Raw genomic sequence first — 19,324 nt, 5'->3', positions numbered from 1 at the left:
AGGACACCCCGAGGGACACGGTCGAATGCCTTCTCCAAGTCCACAAAACACATGTAGACTGGTTGGGCAAACTCCCATGCACCCTCAAGTATCCTCGAGAGGATGAAGAGCTGGTCCAGTGTTCCGCGACCAGGACGAAAACCGCATTGTTCCTCCTGCATCAGAGGTTCGACTAGCGGACGAACTCTCCTTTCCAGCACCCTGGCATAGACTTTACCAGGGAGGCTGAGGAGTGTGATCCCCCTGTAGTTGGAACACACCCTCCGGTCTCCCTTCTTAAAGATGGCAACCACCACCCCGGTCTGCCAGTCCACGGGTACTGCCCCTGATCTCCACGCAACATTGCAGAGGCGTGTCAACCAGGACAGCCCTACAACGTCCAGAGCCGTCAGGAACTCGGGGCGGACCTCATCAACACCAGGGGCTCTGCCACCAAGGAGTTGTTTAACTGCCTCAGTGACCTCGCCCCCGGAAATTGGCAGGTCACTCCCCTCCTCCCCAGACTCTGCTTCCTCCTCGGAAGACGTGTCAGTGGGAATAAGGAGGTCCTCGAATTATTCCTTCCACCGCCTGACAATTTTCTCAGTCGACGTCAGCAGCGCTCTGCCAGCACTATACACAGTGCAGGTAGAGCACCGCTCTCCCCTCCTGAGACGCCTGACGGTTTGCCAGAATCTCTTCGAGGCAGTCCGAAAGTCTTTTTCCATGGCCTCTCCGAACTCCTCCCACACCCGAGTTTTTGCTTCAGCCACTGCCCGAGCCGCCTTCCGCTTGGCCTGTCGATACCTGTCGGCTGCCTCCGGAGTCCCACAGGCTAACCAAGCCCGATAGGACTCCTTCTAGGGGTGTGCGATATAAACGATATACGATAGAAACGATATAAATTTGGCCAACGATAGAGATTTTGACTATATCGCTCTATCGCGATAGCGCATGTTGATGATGTCATCAAGCTGCGCCTGTTTTGGTCAAAAGCATCGCAGCGGCTACAACCATTATCATCTGCAAATTATGCCAGGCGACAGTCATAGTAAAGAGATGAAGCACTTTTGAAATATGGGGAAAGCCAAAAACTGCTACTTTACAAACGCCACTGCTGTTTAGTTTTCTGTCTTCATTTATGTTGGAAGTGGTAGCAGAGCTGTACATTTGAATTAGTTTCAAAAATCTCTGTCAGAACATGGTATGAAATGTTTAGGTGTAAACTAGCGAGCTAATTTCCTGTTAACTTCTAACTCCGTTAAATTTAATAACTTCTGTGTTCATGGATGCCTGGATGTTAAACTTAATTGTTACACCTGGTAAAGCAGCAACGCTGATGATTTTATTAAAGATGAAAGAATTTAGACCGTTTTTAACTCTTAGTGTTGGTTTGACTTTGGGACCTGAAGGAGACGGAGTTTTGGACCCAGATTACTCCGTGAAGCTCCTCACTACGGCAGCCGTAATTCTCTGACAATCCATCAAGCAGTGCTGCTTACCAAAGTTGTACTAAAACATTTTTTAACAGATTTCTGCCCAAATCCGTTCGAGGTCAGTAAGCACAACCAGAATTCATACATAAGGCACACTCTCGATTTTTGAGAAAATTAAAGGATTTTATATGTGCCTTATAGTGTGGAAAATACGTTATACAGAAGAAAAGAATATAATATATATATATGATATATATCATTACAGCACTTATGGACACTCTTATGTTCGAACAAGGTGTTTGTTATGGCCAAACTGTGATTAGCACAGAAGTCCAACAACAAAACACCGCTTGGGTTCAGATCAGGGAGGCCGTTCCTCCCACTCACGCCCCTCCAGGTCTCGCTGTCGTTACCCACGTGAGCATTGAAGTCTCCCAGCAGGACAACAGAGTCTCCAGGTGGAGCACCCCCCAGGGACTCTAAGAAGGCAGGGTACTCTGAACTGCCAGAGGGCATCCTAGAACAGAGCTGGCCCTGTGGATCAGCCTGTTCAGTCTCTTCCTGTCCCCAGCAGAGATGCTGCTGCCCCAGCAGACCACACCGTAAAAGATGGCTGAGGCCATAGAGTCATAGAAGGTCTTCAGGAGTGGGCCCTCCACTCCAAAAGACCCGAGTCTCCACAGCAGGTACAGCCTGCTCTGCCCTTTCCTGTAGAGGGCGTCTGAGTTATGAGTCCACTCCATGTTTGTTGTTCAGATGAACTATGGTGAACACCAAGCTACCTGTAGCAGTCCACAGCCTCAGTGTCCATACCTTGGATGTTCAGTGGTTGCAGTGGAGGATGTTTGTGCTTGCGGAAGTCTACCACCAGCTCCTTGGTTTTACTGGTGTTGATCTGGAGGTAGTTCAGCTGGCACCAGTCCACAAAGTCTTGTGTCAGTCCTCTGTACTCCCTGTCGTCCCCATCAGTGATGAGGCCGACTATTGCAGAGTCATCAGAGAACTTCTGCAGGAAGCACTGGGAGGAGTTGTGGGAGAAGTCTGCAGTGTAGATGGTGAAGAGGAACGGAGCCAGAGCCATTCCCTGTGGGCCCCGTACTGCAGACGACCCTGTCCGACACACAGCCTGAGTCCTCACATACTGTGGTCAGTCGGTGAGGTAGTCCAAAATCCAAGTAGTGAGGTGATGGTCCACTCCAGAGTTCTCCAGCTTGTCCTTCAGGACCGTGGGAAGAATAGTGTTGAAGGCACTGGAGAAATCAAAGAACATAATTCTCACAGTGCTTCCAGCCTCTCCAGGTGAGCGAGGGAACGATGTAGGAGGTGAATGACGGCATCATCCGCTTCAATGCCAGGCTGGTAGGCAAACTGAAGTGGATGGCGTCCATGAAAAATGTATAAATAAAAACAAAATAATGCTGAACTTGGTTTGAGGAATATCTGGTCAAAGTTCCCCTGTGGCAAGGACCATCAGATTGGCATGCTTGGAGTAGATACCAAATGCCTGCTGTAGCAGGGTCCATTCTCACAGGTGCTGCTAATCCAGCACCAATCAGGCACCCGATTGTCAATACCTGGGGTATGTTTGTGTTTGTTTTTCTTTCTTTAAGGAAGTACAGGAGAACGACTATCTTTTACAGGTTTAATTCAATTCAATTCAATTCAATTCAGTTTTATTTATATAGCGCCAAATCACAACAAAAGTCGCCTCAAGGCGCTTCATAGATACAGAGAAAAACCCAACAATCATATGACCCCCTATGAGCAAGCACTTTGGCGACAGTGGGAAGGAAAAACTCCCTTTTAACAGGAAGAAACCTCCAGCAGAACCAGGCTCAGGGAGGGGCGGGGCCATCTGCTGTGATTGGTTGGGGTGAGAGAAGGAAGACAGGATAAAGACATGCTGTGGAAGAGAGACAGAGGTTAATAACAGATATGATTCAATACAGAGAGGTCTGTTAATACATAGCATAATCCGTTTCAGTAGTTGAAATTACAAGTTATAGCGCGCTGGACCTCGATGTAAACCAAAAAACCTTTGCTGCCTGACCTCTGCTTAACAAAGAGGATCACCCTGTAAGCAGGCAACACAGTTTTATACCACAACAAAAATCTTCTTCTGGGAAACGACATGGCATCCTGGCAGCTCCCCTCCAGATCTTCTCCTGTACGTCTCACCCCAATCTCGTGTCTGCGAGGAGCTCAAAACAAGAGTCAGGAGCAGAATAATCTGTTTGGTATTGGGAGAGAATAGTTGGGAAGTTTTGGATGGCCACAACCACATACTCAGTGTGGTATATTTAGATGTGGATGTTTATAGATTTGACATTATGTAAATATGAGTGTATATAGACATATATATCTGATGAGTATATGTGAGTGTACATTAACTGTGAAGCTGTTCTGTCTTAAACTATGCCGTGTTTTTGGTTGTCGGCTGTCGTGTTTCTACTGAGCAGGAAATGTGGGGCAGTACCAGAGTAAAGTGAAGAAATTCAGTTTCATGTGAGAAATGTTCAAAAACGACATGTGTAATCAAATTTTAACTGAAATCTAATATGCACATACTGATGGTCCTGCTCCGTCTGACGCTCGTCTCTGACTCTTGCTGCGCTTCCTGTGGAGACGACTTCAAACAGGAACTTCACTCATTCCTTCACTTTGGAACGTGTGCAGAGACGAGGCTGAGCACTCTGAGTGGCAGGTGGAAACAGACCATAACATGACACTACACAGCAGAATAAATATGATGCCGGCTCTCCGTGGAGCTCAAACAGTGGATGTACCGATTAACTCTTCACTCATAGGAAGCAGTTTGTAATGAAGCAGCAGATCCAACATTGGGGATTCCACCAAAACTGAGATTAAAGAAGTAATTCTGATAAATATCTCTGATAATTCTTGCACTGGCTGAATAAACGGTTTATTATCCTGTTTGGGAGAAAGGGAGTTTTTTTTACACATTTATGAGCCAACATCAAAGACTCAGGGATAGAACATGGAGAACATGTCAGAATGTCATGTTGGTTCACCTGCTTGAAGGTCCCAGATTCAAATGGATGAAATCTGGTTTCCCTCTAACAGCCCATAATTGCAGTCACATGACCTGCAGACTGATTAATGTGTGAGGCAGCAGAAACAAGTGAGAAGGACCTGCAGAGGAAAAGATCTGAAGTCTGTCAGTGTGACAGTTGCACCAAGGAAACACTTGCACGATCTTCACACAACCTTCAAGCTGAGCCAGAGGGTGTTTCCTGTTTTCTGACAGCAATCTGTGACCTTTGATGTCTGAGCTCTCTTGCTTCAGTTAACAAAGAGAAATGATTTAGAGTCATTGGGTTAGCATTCAGACAACCTGCAGTTGAAGACCATTAACCATTAAGAACAACTGTGGAGCAGGAGCTGTGCCCCCGACAGGCTGGACCAGGAACAAAAAAGAGTAAACAGACGAAACACAGTGTCCCAAAGAGACCATCACAGCAAAGAGACCATCAGAAAAAAGAGACCAAAGATTTTTCTGAGGATTGTCAGAAAGCCGAGGTGTTTGAACTCCATTGGAGGTCTGTGTCTATGTGCACACCCAGGAACTTGAAACTGGACACCCTTTCCACACACTCGCCATTGATGCTGACAGGCTGCAGCTCAGACTTCCTCCTTCTGAAGTCGACTACCAGCTCTGTTGTCTTGGTAGTTTTGAGGTCCAGGTTGTTATCTGCACACCAATCTGACAGCCTCTGAACTTCAGCTCTGTACGCCGTCTCCCCAGAGATGAGCCCCACCACGGTGGTATCATCTGCAAACTTGATGACTGTGTTGTCTGGGTGGGAACTAACACAGTCATGTGTGTACAGAGTGTACAGTAGGGGACTCAGTACACAGTCTGGTGGAGAGCCGGTGTTGTTCCAGGTGAGAGATGGTGGTGTGGAGCGTTGTAACAATGGCATCTTCAGTAGATCTGTTAGCTCTGTGTGCAAACTGGAGCGGGTCGAGTGTGGGTGGCAGGCAGGACATGATGTGATGTCGGACCAGTTTCTCAAAGCACTTCATTATAACAGGCGTTAGAGCAACTGGTCGGTAGTCGCTGAGGCTGTTAATGTTGGTCTGCTTTGGCAGTGAGACAGCTGTGGCTGACTTTAGGCACGGCGGGACGCAGGACTGGGACAGTGAAGTGTTGAAGGTCTCAGTGAAGACCCCAGCCAGCTGGTCTGCACACCCTTTTAGGGCCCTCCTGGTTAACCCATCTGGACTAGCTGCCTTGTGGTACCTCCAGATGTTAGTGCCTATCAATTTGTCTTTGTAGGTTATGTGACCTGACAGAAAGTGGACTGCCACCTCAGTGTGTGTGTGTGTGTGTGTGTGTGATGTGTGTGTGGTGCGTCTCCCCGCTGTGTCATCACCCTGGATTACATCCTGATCACACACATTGGCTGAATGTGAGAATTATGTGGTTCTTTGTGCTGCTGCTACTGTTTGTGTTGTTGTTGTTCGTCTCATCCTCCTTTTGTTGCCGTTACCTCCTGTGTTCCTCCTCCTCCTCTGATCCTTCATTCGTCCTGGATCTCCTCCTGAGGCGTAAACACGCAGGAACAAAGAGCTGTGCTGGTTTTATTGTGGGTTCAGGCAGACTGAAGGTTTATCCAGCAGAGATAATGTGAACGCATTTCACACAGTAGAGTCCGGCTCGTGTTAAACACCACCCACACTGACGCTAGAACACACACATCTATCAGCCACAACATTAAAAATTTCTCAGCTCTAACCGGGATGCCGGCAGCAGATCCTCCTGTCCTGTGGTTGGGGGCGGGGCCTACAGGTGTTGTTATTAACAAAGCAGAGATGTTCTCTGTTTATTTCCATTCAAGTATGATTTTAATGAAACTTCTCTTCCTCATCTCACTCTCCTCGTTCTGAATTATTGAGGAGTTTTACTTCCTGCATCTTTTTTTCTGTCTCTGCAGTTTTCTGATATTCAGCAGCAGCTTCGGTCTGATCTCAGATCAGCGTCGTCTTCGGTTCTGTTGATGTTCTTTACATCTGATTTCACTAAATGAAGAACTCAGCTCTCTGCACTCCGAAGTCATTTAATCAAGTTTGCTCAGAGCACACATGCACAGACCCACAGGGATTATTTTGCACCAGAGTCAGTGACTTCTTAAGTCAGGTTTAACAGAACTCATTAGTGGTGATGTTGACTCTGGTTTGAGTTAACTGTGCGAGGTCCAAACTGCATTCAGAGGTGAGACAGCAGACACTATCCTCTCACCCTCCATTCTGAGAGGGGAGGGGGGCAGAGGGGAGCTGAGAGGAGCAGGTGTTCATGAAGTGCAGTAAAAAGCCGAAACAGATGCAATGAGCTCACTGCAGTCACGATATTATCACAGTCTAAATCGTGCACACCTGCACACCTGAAACAACACCAACCCTTTGGCTATGGTCCAATGACTCAAGAACATTTATGAAGAACATCTGTGAGGTTCATGCATCTCTGCACAAATCTCTGGCCTTCATTTGCCCATTTTAAAGGCAGCTTGCAGATCCTCTGAGGACCTGAAGCAGCTGTGCAGAGTGAAGTACACACTCCAACATCATGCTCCTGCTGAGGTCGACTATCACCTAAAGGTCACCTCAAGCAGAAAAGTGTGCTAATAAAATTTAAACAAATAAAAGACAAAAGAAGAGTCGAGAGCTGCAGAAGGCTGTGGTACTCATATTTTGGCGCAGAGAAACACAGAGAAAACAGAGAAAAACCCAACAATCATATGACCCCCTATGAACAACCACTTTGGCGACAGTGGGAAGAAAAAACTCCCTTTTAACAGGAAGAAACCTCAAGCAGAACCAGTCTCAGGGAGGGGCGGGGATATCTGCTGTGATTGGTTTGGGGTGAGTGGACAAAAGCAGGACAAAATGTCAGGTATATAAACACCTGAGAAGAAACACCCAGTGCATCATGGGAATCCCCGGCAGCCTACATCTATTGCAGCATAACTAAGGGAGGATTCAGGGTCACCTGGTCCAGCCCTAACTATATGCTTTAGCAAAAAGGAAAGTTTGAAGCCTAATCTTAAAAGTAAAGATAGTGTCTGTCTCCTGAATCCAAACTGGAAGCTGGTTCCACAGAAGAGGGGCCTGAAAACTGAAGGCTCTGCCTCCCATTCTACTTTTAAATACTCTAGGAACAACAAGTAGGCCTGCAGAGCGAGAGCGAAGTGCTCTAATAGGGTGATATGGTACTACAAGGTCATTAAGATAAGATGGGGCCTGATTATTTAAGACCTTGTATGTGAGGAGCAGGATTTTGAATTCAATTCTGGATTTAACAGGAAGCCAATGAAGGGAAGCCAAAACAGGAGAAATCTGCTCTCTCTTTCTAGTCCCTGTCAGTACTCTTGCTGCAGCATTTTGGATTAGCTGAAGGCTTTTCAGTGAGTTTTTTGGACATCCTGATAATAATGAATTGCAGTAGTCCAGCCTGGAAGTAATAAATGCATGAACTAGTTTTTCAGCGTCACTCTGAGACAGGATATTTCTAATTTTAGAGATGTTGCGCAAATGGAAGAACGCAGTCTTACATATTTGTTTAATATGTGTGTAAGAATCTGGTTAGATACCATATTTCTAAGCTTTTCAGCGCCGAGTACAATAACCTCAGTTTGATCTGAATTAAGAAGCAGAAAGTTACAAATGATCTTCTTATGGCCTCTGACAGTGGGCTCATCTCTGTGCTTGTCCTGCTAGACCTCAGTGCAGCATTCGATACTGTCGACCATAATATCCTATTAGAGCGATTAGAACATGCTGTAGGTCTTACAGGTACTGCACTGCAGTGGTTTGTATCATATCTATCTAATACACTCCAGTTTGTGCATGTAAATGGAGAGTCCATCCAGTGACTTTCTACACAGCAAATTCAAAAGTGTTAAATGTTTTGGTGTTAGTAGTCTTAGAGTTAATTTTACTCTAAGTAGAGTCACATTCTTTTAATGTAACTCTGAGGTGTAAAATGATAGTAGTTAAAATCGAGTGTTAAAAATGAGTGTTTCTATTTCAAATCTGGAGGTGTTACAATGGAAACATTAACTCTTGACCTCTTAACTCTGAACTCCTACAGGGGCTATGACACCAATAGAGTAAATTCACAGACTCCGCCCCCAGCACGGCTCCAATCGAAGCTGAAGTGAAGCCGTTTCAGAACATTTTGCTCTACATATTTGAGTTGTTTGCCATGCTTGGTAAGTCATGTTTTCAAAGATTGTTTCAATTATTGTTATTAGCTTTTACTTCTGTGGCTCTTTGGAGTTGAGACAAAGCTGTGTGAAAGGCATTAGCCATGTTGCTCGGTGATAGCATAATATTCTGTTTTAGCTAGCTGAAAGGTATTGTTTGCGGGCAAATACCACAGCCTTGAAAAAAAGCTTGCATGTGAATTTTCAGTCAAATTTCTTGGTCAAATACACTTAAAACAATGTCTAGAATGTGAAATGTTGATATAATGGTGCTAATTGAAGCCTGAAAACGATCTCCCATAAAAAACGAGCAAACAGCAGTAGCAGATGTCCCGAGTCCCGACTGAGTTCTACGTTAGCACTTAGATTCCTCCAGAGTTTTGTGCACACGGTTTAGGTAAAAATGAAAAAGGTTGAGGTTTTACATTTAGTTCAGTATTACATGTTGTCTGTGTCCTTGTCTTTTGGGAAAATACTTTACACAAGTAATCGCTCAAAAAGGATTCCTTTTTTTTTTTACTGTGCTGCAATTGATTTGTGCCATTAATTAGTGTCAACTAATTTTTATTCAATCTCCACATAGGATATGCTTGTGAAGATGGAATATGGGGGAGAGCAGAAGTGCGTTGAAGTTCCACAAAGTGATGACTGAAGGACATGCATATTGTATTTTGTATTTATTGAAATAAGTGATGAGAATGCTGTTATTTGCATTTACCAGCTCACCTATGTCAGACCTTTTGATAAATGAAATTCTAATGAAAGTGAGAACATGTACACTGTTACATCTTTCAGAAAATGTTTTGAAATTGTGGTGCACAGTTCAGAATAAATGTTTTTCAAAAACCATTGCGTCTTTTTAGTAAATGTTTATTTCCAAAAGAAATTTCTAGAAGTTCAGAACAGTAAAATTCCCGCTTTTTAGAATTAATTAGAAGATAACTCTTACGTAGTTAAACTAAAATACTCTTTGAGAGTTAATATATAAACTCTTAACACCAAGTGTTAAATTATCAACTCCAGAGAGATTTGGTGTTTAACACTAAATCAGAGTTAACATACCAACTCTCCAAAAAGAGTTAAATTAACACTCTCTGGTGTGGACCCATATAGACACTTTAAAAGTGTTGAAATCAAATCTGACAGTGTTAATTTGGACATGCTGGATTTGCTGTGTACCAGGATATGTCCTTCAACGCACATATTAAACAAATATGTAAGACTGCGTTCTTCCATTTGTGCAACATCTCTAAAGTTAGAAATATCCTGTCTCAGAGTGACGCTGAAAAACTAGTTCATGCATTTATTACTTCCAGGCTGGACGACTGCAATTCATTATTATCAGGATGTCCAAAAAACTCACTGAAAAGCCTTCAGCTAATCCAAAATGCTGCAGCAAGAGTCCTGACAGGGACTAGAAAGAGAGAGCAGATTTCTCCTGTTTTGGCTTCCTGTTAAATCCAGAATTGAATTCAAAATCCTGCTCCTCACATACAAGGTCTTAAATAATCAGGCCCCATCTTATCTTAATGACCTTGTAGTACCATATCACCCTATTAGAGCACTTCGCTCTCGGTCTGCAGGCCTACTTGTTGTTCCTAGAGTATTTAAAAGTAGAATGGGAGGCAGAGCCTTCAGTTTTCAGGCCCCTCTTCTGTGAACCAGCTTCCAGTTTGGATTCAGGAGACAGACACTATCTCTACTTTCAAGATTAGGCTTCAAACTTTCCTTTTTGCTAAAGCATATAGTTAGGGCTGGACCAGGTGACCCTGAATCCTCCCTTAGTTATGCTGCAATAGACGTAGGCTGCCGGGGATTCCCATGATGCATTGAGTTTTTCCTTTCCAGTCACCTTTCTCACTCACTATGTGTTAACAGACCTCTCTGCATTGAATCATATCTGTTATTAACCTCTGTCTCTCTTCCACAGCATGTCTTTATCCTGTCTTCCTTCTCTCACCCCAACCAATCACAGCAGATGGCCCCGCCCCTCCCTGAGCCTGGTTCTGCCGGAGGTTTCTTCCTGTTAAAAGGGAGTTTTTCCTTCCCACTGTCGCCAAAGTGCTGCTCATAGGGGGTCATATGATTGTTGGGTTTTTCTCTGTATCTATGAAGCGCCTTGAGGCGACTTTTGTTGTGATTTGGCGCTATATAAATAAAATTGAATTGAATTGAATTGGTTGTTACAGTAACAAATACTTTAATATACTTTATACTTTGTCTACTCTGATTTTATGTTTTTTGTCTGATTTTAGATCAGTTGTGTTAATACAGTTTCTCAAATGGAAACATGACTGTAAATTCAGACACGTGAGGTTGTGCTGAAAAGGATGATACCAAACAAGGCAAAGTAAATAGTTTTAAAGGTGAAATGTAGAGGAAACATCAAAAGTAGTTAAAAATGGACAATTATACTCTGGACCCCAGAGGGTTAAACTTTTTTTAAAGTAACACAATAGTTACTTTTCAAGTAATTAATTACTTTTAGAATCTTGTAACTCAGTTACTTTTTGAAGAAGTAACTATAATTTATTGCTTTTTCAAAGTAACTTGCCCAACACTGGATGGGAGTCATTGTCCATGATTGCCAGCAGTCTTCCCAACAGTCTGTCACTGATCACCTCCTCCAGGGTGGAAAGCTTCATGCCAACAACAGACTCGGCCTTCCTGTTCATTTTTTAGTCTCTTTGTGTCCTTTGCTCTGATGCCTGCACCCCAGCACACCACAGCAAAGAAGATGGTGCTCACAACAACAGACTGATAAAGCATAGAGAGCAGCCTGCTGCATACATTGAAGGGTCTGATCCTATGTAGAAAGTAAAGCTGGCTCAGACCCTGTTTGTTGGCAGACCACTCCAGCTTGTGATCCGGTTGGACTCCCAGATACTTATAGGATGTGACTATTTCAACATCAGTCCCACCAATGCATACAGGGGAGGGTCAGAATTAGAGATGGACATATCCGATATTACGTATCGGTATCGGTCCGATACTGACCTAAATTACTGGATCGGATATCGGAGAGAAATAAAAAAATGTAATCCGATCCATTAAATATCAAAAAAGCACCTCACAAAACTTGGCGACATGGCGAGCCGGAGCAGTGTGGTCACGTGATAGAGCGGCTGTGTGTATTTGTAGCCTGCTAGCAAACATTTCATCTCCGAGGAAGTTATCTCAGAGAGAAGTAAAGCAAGTGTGTAAGTTCATCTCTGAATGTTTGTAAAGCATTCCCGCGTTAAGCTTAACAACCGATATATAGAGCAACTGCCTCTTCTCTCTCTCTCTCTCTCTCCTGCTGCTGCTACTTCAATCATGAAACTGATCAATGATCAGCTGATCGGCTTTTCTGTCGCGAGTCCGTCTCTCTTCTTAGTTTTTGGCCCACTTCTCACCAGAAAGAGGAAACCAGCGGCTGAACAACAGCAGCACGTTTAAGCTTGATAAGCTGTTGTTAGAATTTATTTAATATTATTTCTACACCAGGATCTTTTTCTATGCAGCTGACGGCTGGTAACTGTGCAGGGGCGGATCTAGCAAAGTTTAGCCAGGGGGGCCGATAGGGCATGAACAGGCAAAAGGGGGCACAAAGACATACTTTTCTTTCTTATTCTCATTTAAAATATCTAGCTTTTAATTATTTAATAATTATCTGAATCTTACACCCAAAGTTTTAATCTGATGTAAAATGTATAGAAGTCCATTACTGTATATAGTAACTGTTAAGTCTAATATACCCTAGTACTTTTTAGTAGTAGTACTTTTTCCTTTGGGAAGGTACCATCTGTGCAGTCTGCAATTCTGTTGAAGAAAGATGTTAAATCTATTTAATTATTCTTGAAAAATAATTTATTTCTGTGAATTTCTTTCACCCTGCATCAAATTAAAGTTGATTACATTGATTAAGCATCATGAGGTGGAGGGGGGTTCCCTATTTTCTTTTGCTGGGAGTTTGCAACCCTATTAGTTAGGTTGCTTAATATTTCTGCTAAGTACTCTTTAAAATACCAGAATAGGGAGGATGGGGTAGGTTTAACTTTATTAGATTGATCAGTGTTGCTGATCTATGAAATATTTTGGGTGCAGTGTGTTTTTTTTACATACAGGTATAACAGAATAGCTTTAGTGTTGTTGTTGTTTTTTAACTTGAGTATGAACTTATACAAAAAGCAGCAAGATATTTAAAAAAAACAGTTTTATTGATTAAAAAACACTATATCGGATTCATATCGGTATCGGCAGATATCCAAATTTATGATATCGGTATCGGACATAAAAAAGTGGTATCGTGCCATCTCTAGTCAGAATATGTTTCTGCCAAAGTCCACCACCGGCTCTGTCATGATCGTTTATGTTTGTGTTTATTTTGATGGAGCCGCGCTTCCCTGGAGGCGGGTCCGCCAACCCGGAAGTAGCTCCGTTCGGAGTTTCTGCATACCGCTGATTAATCAACACTCACCAGCTGCCGTGAATTATCCGCCGGCAGACCCCGATGTATTTAACGTTGTGACCAGGCTTCAGTCAGCGCTGGATCATTAGACTAAGCTCGTTAGTAGTGTTTAGATCGCGTGCTCTTTCATACTCCCTTTTGGATTGCTTTTCACTCTTTTTTGTCTTTCGCACCAGCAGGTGGAGAGGAGAACACAGGAGCTGAATCACGAACAGGGGATTAACGCACGGAGTGTCTCCTGTTTTGCTATTGCCATACTGCACTTTCGGGAGCTGGGTGAATTGACCACGGGGAGCCACGGCTGAAGGATTTCACACTGGACTGTTATGATTTCACACTGTAAAGAAATTCACTGTCTCATTGCAAAAGGAGATCTGCGGTCGAGTCCGCTCCTTCCACACACCACGAAAGGCTCCATTGTTTTAGCCACATTCAGCTGCAGGTGTTTCTCCTAACACCACCTCACAAACCGACCAATCAGTCCTCTGTACTCCTCTACCCATCCCATCTCCACACTTCCAATAATGGCTGTGTCATCAGAGCTTTGCCATAAGCTTATAGTTTTTTTGCACATAAATCTATTTAATACTTAAATGTTTTTGTCCTCATTTATTTATTCATGCTATTTGTATTTGATCTATGTCTACATATTAACCAGCATCTGTGTGTGAACAGCAGAGAAAGAATTTCATTGTAGAGAGAAATGCTTTTCTTTGCACACATGACAATAAACGCTTTGAATCTTGAATTTCTATAGGAGACAAGTTTCTGTGATGTACTTGAAGTCGGCCGAATAGATGATAAAGAAGAAAGTATTCTTATTCTTGAGGCCAAGGTAATGCCATCCAGAGTAAGAATCTGGTTAGAGACCATATTTCTAAGATTTTCAGCGCCGAGTACAATAACCTCAGTTTTATCTGAATTAAGAAGCAGAAAGTTAGCGGCCATCCAGGTCTTTATGTCTTTAAGACATTCCTGCAGTTTAACTCATTGGTGTGTGTTATCTGGCTTCATGGACAGATAGAGCTGGGTGTCATCTGCATAGCAGTGTAAATGTATGCTATGTCTTCTAATGATGCTGCCTAAGGGATGTCACAGCCAAGGCCGAACCAGACAACTGCACTGAAATGCAGATCACACACGGAGGCACTCCGTGTACACCTGTCTTTTCAGATAAGGACTGTAGTGACTTTCTAAGATTTTTCCAAGATAAAATCTGTGGCGTAAGAGGAAACTTAGCTCCCTCAGATAGTCCCTTCAACCATGATCTTCCACACCCTGTAATTATGGAATCCTCTCTAGGGATGGGTATCGAAAACCGGTTCTCAACAAGAACCGGTTCCCACTGTTTCAATTCCTTGGAATTTTTTGCCATTTTTGCAAACGATTCCCTTATCGATTCCAGTCACCCCGAATGACGTCACCACGTTGCGAAGCGTCATTTACCTGACAGGAAACATGGCGGCTCAAACGCTCAAAAGTTTGGTTCTACTTTACGAGAACGGATGACAACAGGGCAACTTGCAATACTTGCAAAGTAGATATTTCATTTAAGGGAGGAAACACTACGAATATGCAAAAGCATTTGCTCACAAAACACACGATGACCTTAAATGAATGTCGTGTTTTTAATTCCGGACTCGTGAATCTCAACCCAGCAGCAGCGGTAACGTTTGCACGTCCTCTCCCGTTAATGCGGCAGGTAAATAATCAACTAACAGTGCAGATTATGTTAGCGCGATCTGCCTTATTACAAACCTGCCATTACTGTGTGTTTAGGTGACCATGATGAGACAGAGTCTGGCTCAGATGCTGGCAGTTCTCGCTGCAGTCTACCGTTAGAGTCTCCTTTCATGCCAGGATAGACGAATGTCACCGAGCAGTGACTCAGTTTGTGGTCAAAGGCTTGCAGCCGTTTGATGATTTTCAGTAAGTAAATGTGTTTAATTGTAGGCAGGGACATTACTGGATATTCTTGTGTAATTGCTACAGAATAATTTATGTTATACTTTGTTATTGCTACTGAAGAATATTTATTTTATTATTTTACATTTACAATTTTTTTTCCTGGGGACCCTGTGACACCCCATTGAAGAGCCGTAGGCTGTGGATCTCTTAAGATCTCACTGTTGGGTTTGTAAGGCCATGTTACTCCTAAATTTCTATCTTGTTCAAAGAGAAGATATAAAACAAAGTTCTAAGCTAATTGACCTTAGTGTTCTCCTTTTTTTAAAAAGAATTGATAAAGAATCAAATCGTTAAACAGAATCGAAAATGGAATCGGAATCGTGAAAATCTTATCAATACCCATCCCTAATCCTCTCACCCAGTTTCTTTAGAAGATCTATCAGAAATAGTGACCCAAATGAAACCCTCAATAAGTCCAGTTGATGTCCGACCTACTTCTTTATTTTGACACCATTGGTTTGACAACATTGGGCCCTCTGTGGTCACACTCATAAACTGTTGCCTGCTGTCTGGCTCTGTCCCCAGGTGCTTTAAACAGGGTGTTATTCAACCTATGCTGAAAAAGCCGAACCTGGTACCGACTCTTCAGTCATGCTACAGACCCATCTCAAAACTTCCTTTCATTTCTAAAATATTAGAAAAAGTTGTTTGGTCCCAAGTAAAGAAGGCACTGGAGAAACATAACATTCTTGATAATCTTCAGTCGGGATTTAAAAAGTCACACTCCGCAGAAACTGCTCTCCTCAAAGTCACAAATGACCTTTTGATGGACAGAGGTGATTGCTCAGTCCTTGTCCTATTGGATCTTAGCTCGGCCTTCGATACCATTGATCATCAGATCTTAATCCACCGCTTTAATCATATGGTAGGGATATCTGGATCTGTTCTGAAATGGCTCACCTGATTTCTGGCAGATAGAACATTCTTAGTTTCGGTGGGAAACTTTTGCTCAGCTGTAGTTAAATTATCATGGGGTGTTCCGCAAAGTTCGGTTCTAAACCCCCTGTTATTCTCATTATATATCCTTCCTTTAGGCCATATCATTATCATCTTCAAAAATTACCTACCATCAGTATGCAGATGATATCCAATTGTACATCTCCTTTAAACCCTGGGAATTACACAAATTATCCACTCTAATGGACTGTCTTAAAGAGATTAATGGTTGGATGACAAACAATTTCTTGCAGATGAATGCAGACAAGACTGAGAGTTTGATTCTTGCCCCAGAGAGCATCAAGTCCCAAAGTAGTCAACGTCTGGGTCCTTTTTCATCCTCAATAAAAGCTACCGCTCGGAATCTTGGGATAATTTTTGATCAATCTCTGTCTTTTGATGCTCATGTCATGTCTGTGACCCGCTCCTGTTTTTTTACATCTAAGAAACATTGCCAAACTCAGGACTACTGTATCCACAGGTGATTTGGAGATGCTTGTCCATGCCTTCATCTCTTCTTGTTTAGATTACTGTAATGCACTCTTTTCTTGTCTGTCTAAGGCTTCCCTAAATCATCTCCAAGTGGTCCAAAATGCCACAGCAAGGCTTTTATCCCACAGTCATAAATTCTCCCATATCACCCTGTGTTAAAATCCTTGCACTGGCTTCCGGTTGAGTATAGATATCAGTTTAAAATCCTCACTTTTACATTCATGTCCCTACAAGGTGAAGCCCCCACTTATATCACTGAGCTTCTCCAACCCTACTCTACAAACCGGATCCTTAGATCCACTGATAGTGGTCTTCTTACCATTCCACGGACCCGTTTGAAGACGAAGGGTGATCGTGCTTTTCAAACCTTGGCTCCAATATTGTGGAACAGTTTACCTCCTGCTACACACCATCAACTCGGTAGCTACTTTTAAAAAACAGCTCAAAACACATCTGTTTGGACAGGCATTTGGGTAGTATTCATGTGTAGTAAACTGTTTTATGGGATATACTATTATACCCTCTTTATAGTGTTTTATTGTTTCGTTTGATATGCTTTTATTCCCATGTGAAGCACTTTGAAATAACTCCCTGTTTTAAAAAACAGTATATAAAATTTTTTTACTTAGTTACTTACACCCTGCTCCCCCTGCCCAGATGTGGTCGGGCGCATCTTAGCGAATCCATATATCTCTACCTATCTCAACCCATCTATCTCTACCCCCTCCCCCGCTCACTGTCACAAGCATGGCATTGTGGGTCAGCAGAGAGGCAACAGTGTTGGCCTCAGCTGCATGGACACTGATGCTGCTTTAGGAGGAGATGCAGTAAATCAGGGAGGAGTTGCCATCACAGGACACAAACACATCCGATGACTAACCAAGACAGACTGTCAGGGTTCCTGGGTCGATGACCCAGTATTTTCAGTTCATGTTCACTGTTTATCCTCTGTACATTCCACTTCCTGTTTTGTGTTAACGTTACTCTGTGTGCATTATGTTCTAGTTCTTATTCCATGCATCGTTAGTTCAGTTGTGTTCAGCTGCTCACTCACCTGTCACCTATCAGTCATTGTTCAGCCAGTGTATTTAAGTCCTCAGTTCTCTCCTGGTCGGCGTCGCGTCATTGATGTTGTCACTGCTGTCTATGCCCCATGTTTGCCTTCCAAGTTCAGATCAGTCAGCCGTTCATTCAGTTATTCAGTCAGTCAGCCATCTCCTGTTTTTGTCATTCGTCCCTCACAATAAACACCCTGAATCTTCACCATGAGTCCTGCGTTTGAGTCCTTTTCTCCACAGCCACTCAGCAACCCCTGACACAGACGCTGATAAGTTGAGTCACCTTTCACACTTAAGTTCACCTTAAACACTGCAGTTCAAACGCCACGCTGAGCTTCACACGTCTGCAATATCAGTGTTACACTACAAGCTCCGATTAAGGAACCAGAACCAGAACCAACCACTGATCACTCACTCAGAAAAACAAGCCCTGGGCTGAAACACAACAGCTGCTATTGCCATGGCGATACATCTCCTCTGAAGACCGTACACTCTGAAACTCGACCGCAACCCAAACCACGAAAAGGGATCAATAAAACTTTACCAAGTCACGCACTCACACACACATACATCTTCTCATTTTATGCTTCTTTTATAACATTGTGCGATATCGTGGTTGTTGTAAATGTGCCACATCAATAAACGTGACTTTCTCTGTCTGTTCATGAAAAGCTGACCAGAAATCACAGACATCTGAGTGTGCTGGTGAGAAAAATGTCTTCCTGTTTTAACTATGGCTGATCAGCCTCTGAGTGATTGATCGTGTGATCAGCCCCTCGGTGATTGAGTGATCAGCCCCTCGGTGATTGAGTGATCAGCCTCTGTGTGATTGATTGGTGTGATCAGCCCCTCGGTGAGTGACTGATCAGCCTCTGTGTGATTGATTGGTGTGATCAGCCCCTCTGTGCGTGATTGATCAGCCTCTGAGTGATTGATCAGTTTGATCAGCCCCTCGGTGAGTGATTGATCAGCCTCTGTGTGATTGATCAGTTTGATCAGCCCCTCGGTGAGTGATTGATCAGCCTCTGTGTGATTGATCAGTTTGATCAGCCCCTCGGTGAGTGACTGATCAGCCCATGTGTGATTGATTGGTGTGATCAGCCCCTCTGTGCGTGATTGATCAGCCTCTGTGTGATTGATTGGTGTGATCAGCCCCTCGGTGATTGATCAGTTTGATCAGCCCCTCGGTGAGTGACTGATCAGCCTATGTGTGATTGATTGGTGTGATCAGCCCCTCTGTGCGTGATTGATCAGCCTCTGAGTGATTGATCAGTTTGATCAGCCCCTCGGTGAGTGATTGATCAGCCTCTGTGTGATTGATCAGTTTGATCAGCCTCTCGGTGCGTGATTGATCAGCCTCTGTGTGATTGATCAGTTTGATCAGCCCCTCGGTGAGGGACTGATCAGCCCATGTGTGATTGATTGGTGTGATCAGCCCCTCTGTGCGTGATTGATCAGCCTCTGAGTGATTGATCGTGTGATCAGCCCCTCGGTGAGTGATTGATCAGCCCCTCGGTGATTGAGTGATCAGCCTCTGTGTGATTGATTGGTGTGATCAGCCCCTCTGTGCGTGATTGATCAGCCTCTGAGTGATTGATCAGTTTGATCAGCCCCTCGGTGAGTGATTGATCAGCCTCTGTGTGATTGATCAGTTTGATCAGCCCCTCAGTGCGTGATTGATCAGCCTCTGTGTGATTGATCAGTTTGATCAGCCCCTCGGTGAGTGACTGATCAGCCTATGTGTGATTGATTGGTGTGATCAGCCCCTCTGTGCGTGAT

At 43.6% G+C, this 19,324-nt stretch overlaps 1 long non-coding RNA gene across 1 annotated transcript; it reads left to right on the top strand.

The window, feature by feature from the left end:
• Nucleotides 1–8,314: 8,314 nt before the first annotated feature.
• Nucleotides 8,315–9,553, top strand: LOC146501196 (uncharacterized). Its single transcript, XR_014869744.1, has 2 exons — nucleotides 8,315–8,647; nucleotides 9,225–9,553. It is a non-coding gene; the product is annotated as an uncharacterized LOC146501196 (long non-coding RNA).
• Nucleotides 9,554–19,324: the final 9,771 nt, after the last annotated feature.

This window comes from Neolamprologus multifasciatus, chromosome 16, assembly GCF_963576455.1.
Source record: "Neolamprologus multifasciatus chromosome 16, fNeoMul1.2, whole genome shotgun sequence".
NCBI classification, from domain to species: Eukaryota; Metazoa; Chordata; class Actinopteri; order Cichliformes; family Cichlidae; genus Neolamprologus; species Neolamprologus multifasciatus.
This window is presented reverse-complemented; position numbering and strand designations above follow the sequence as displayed.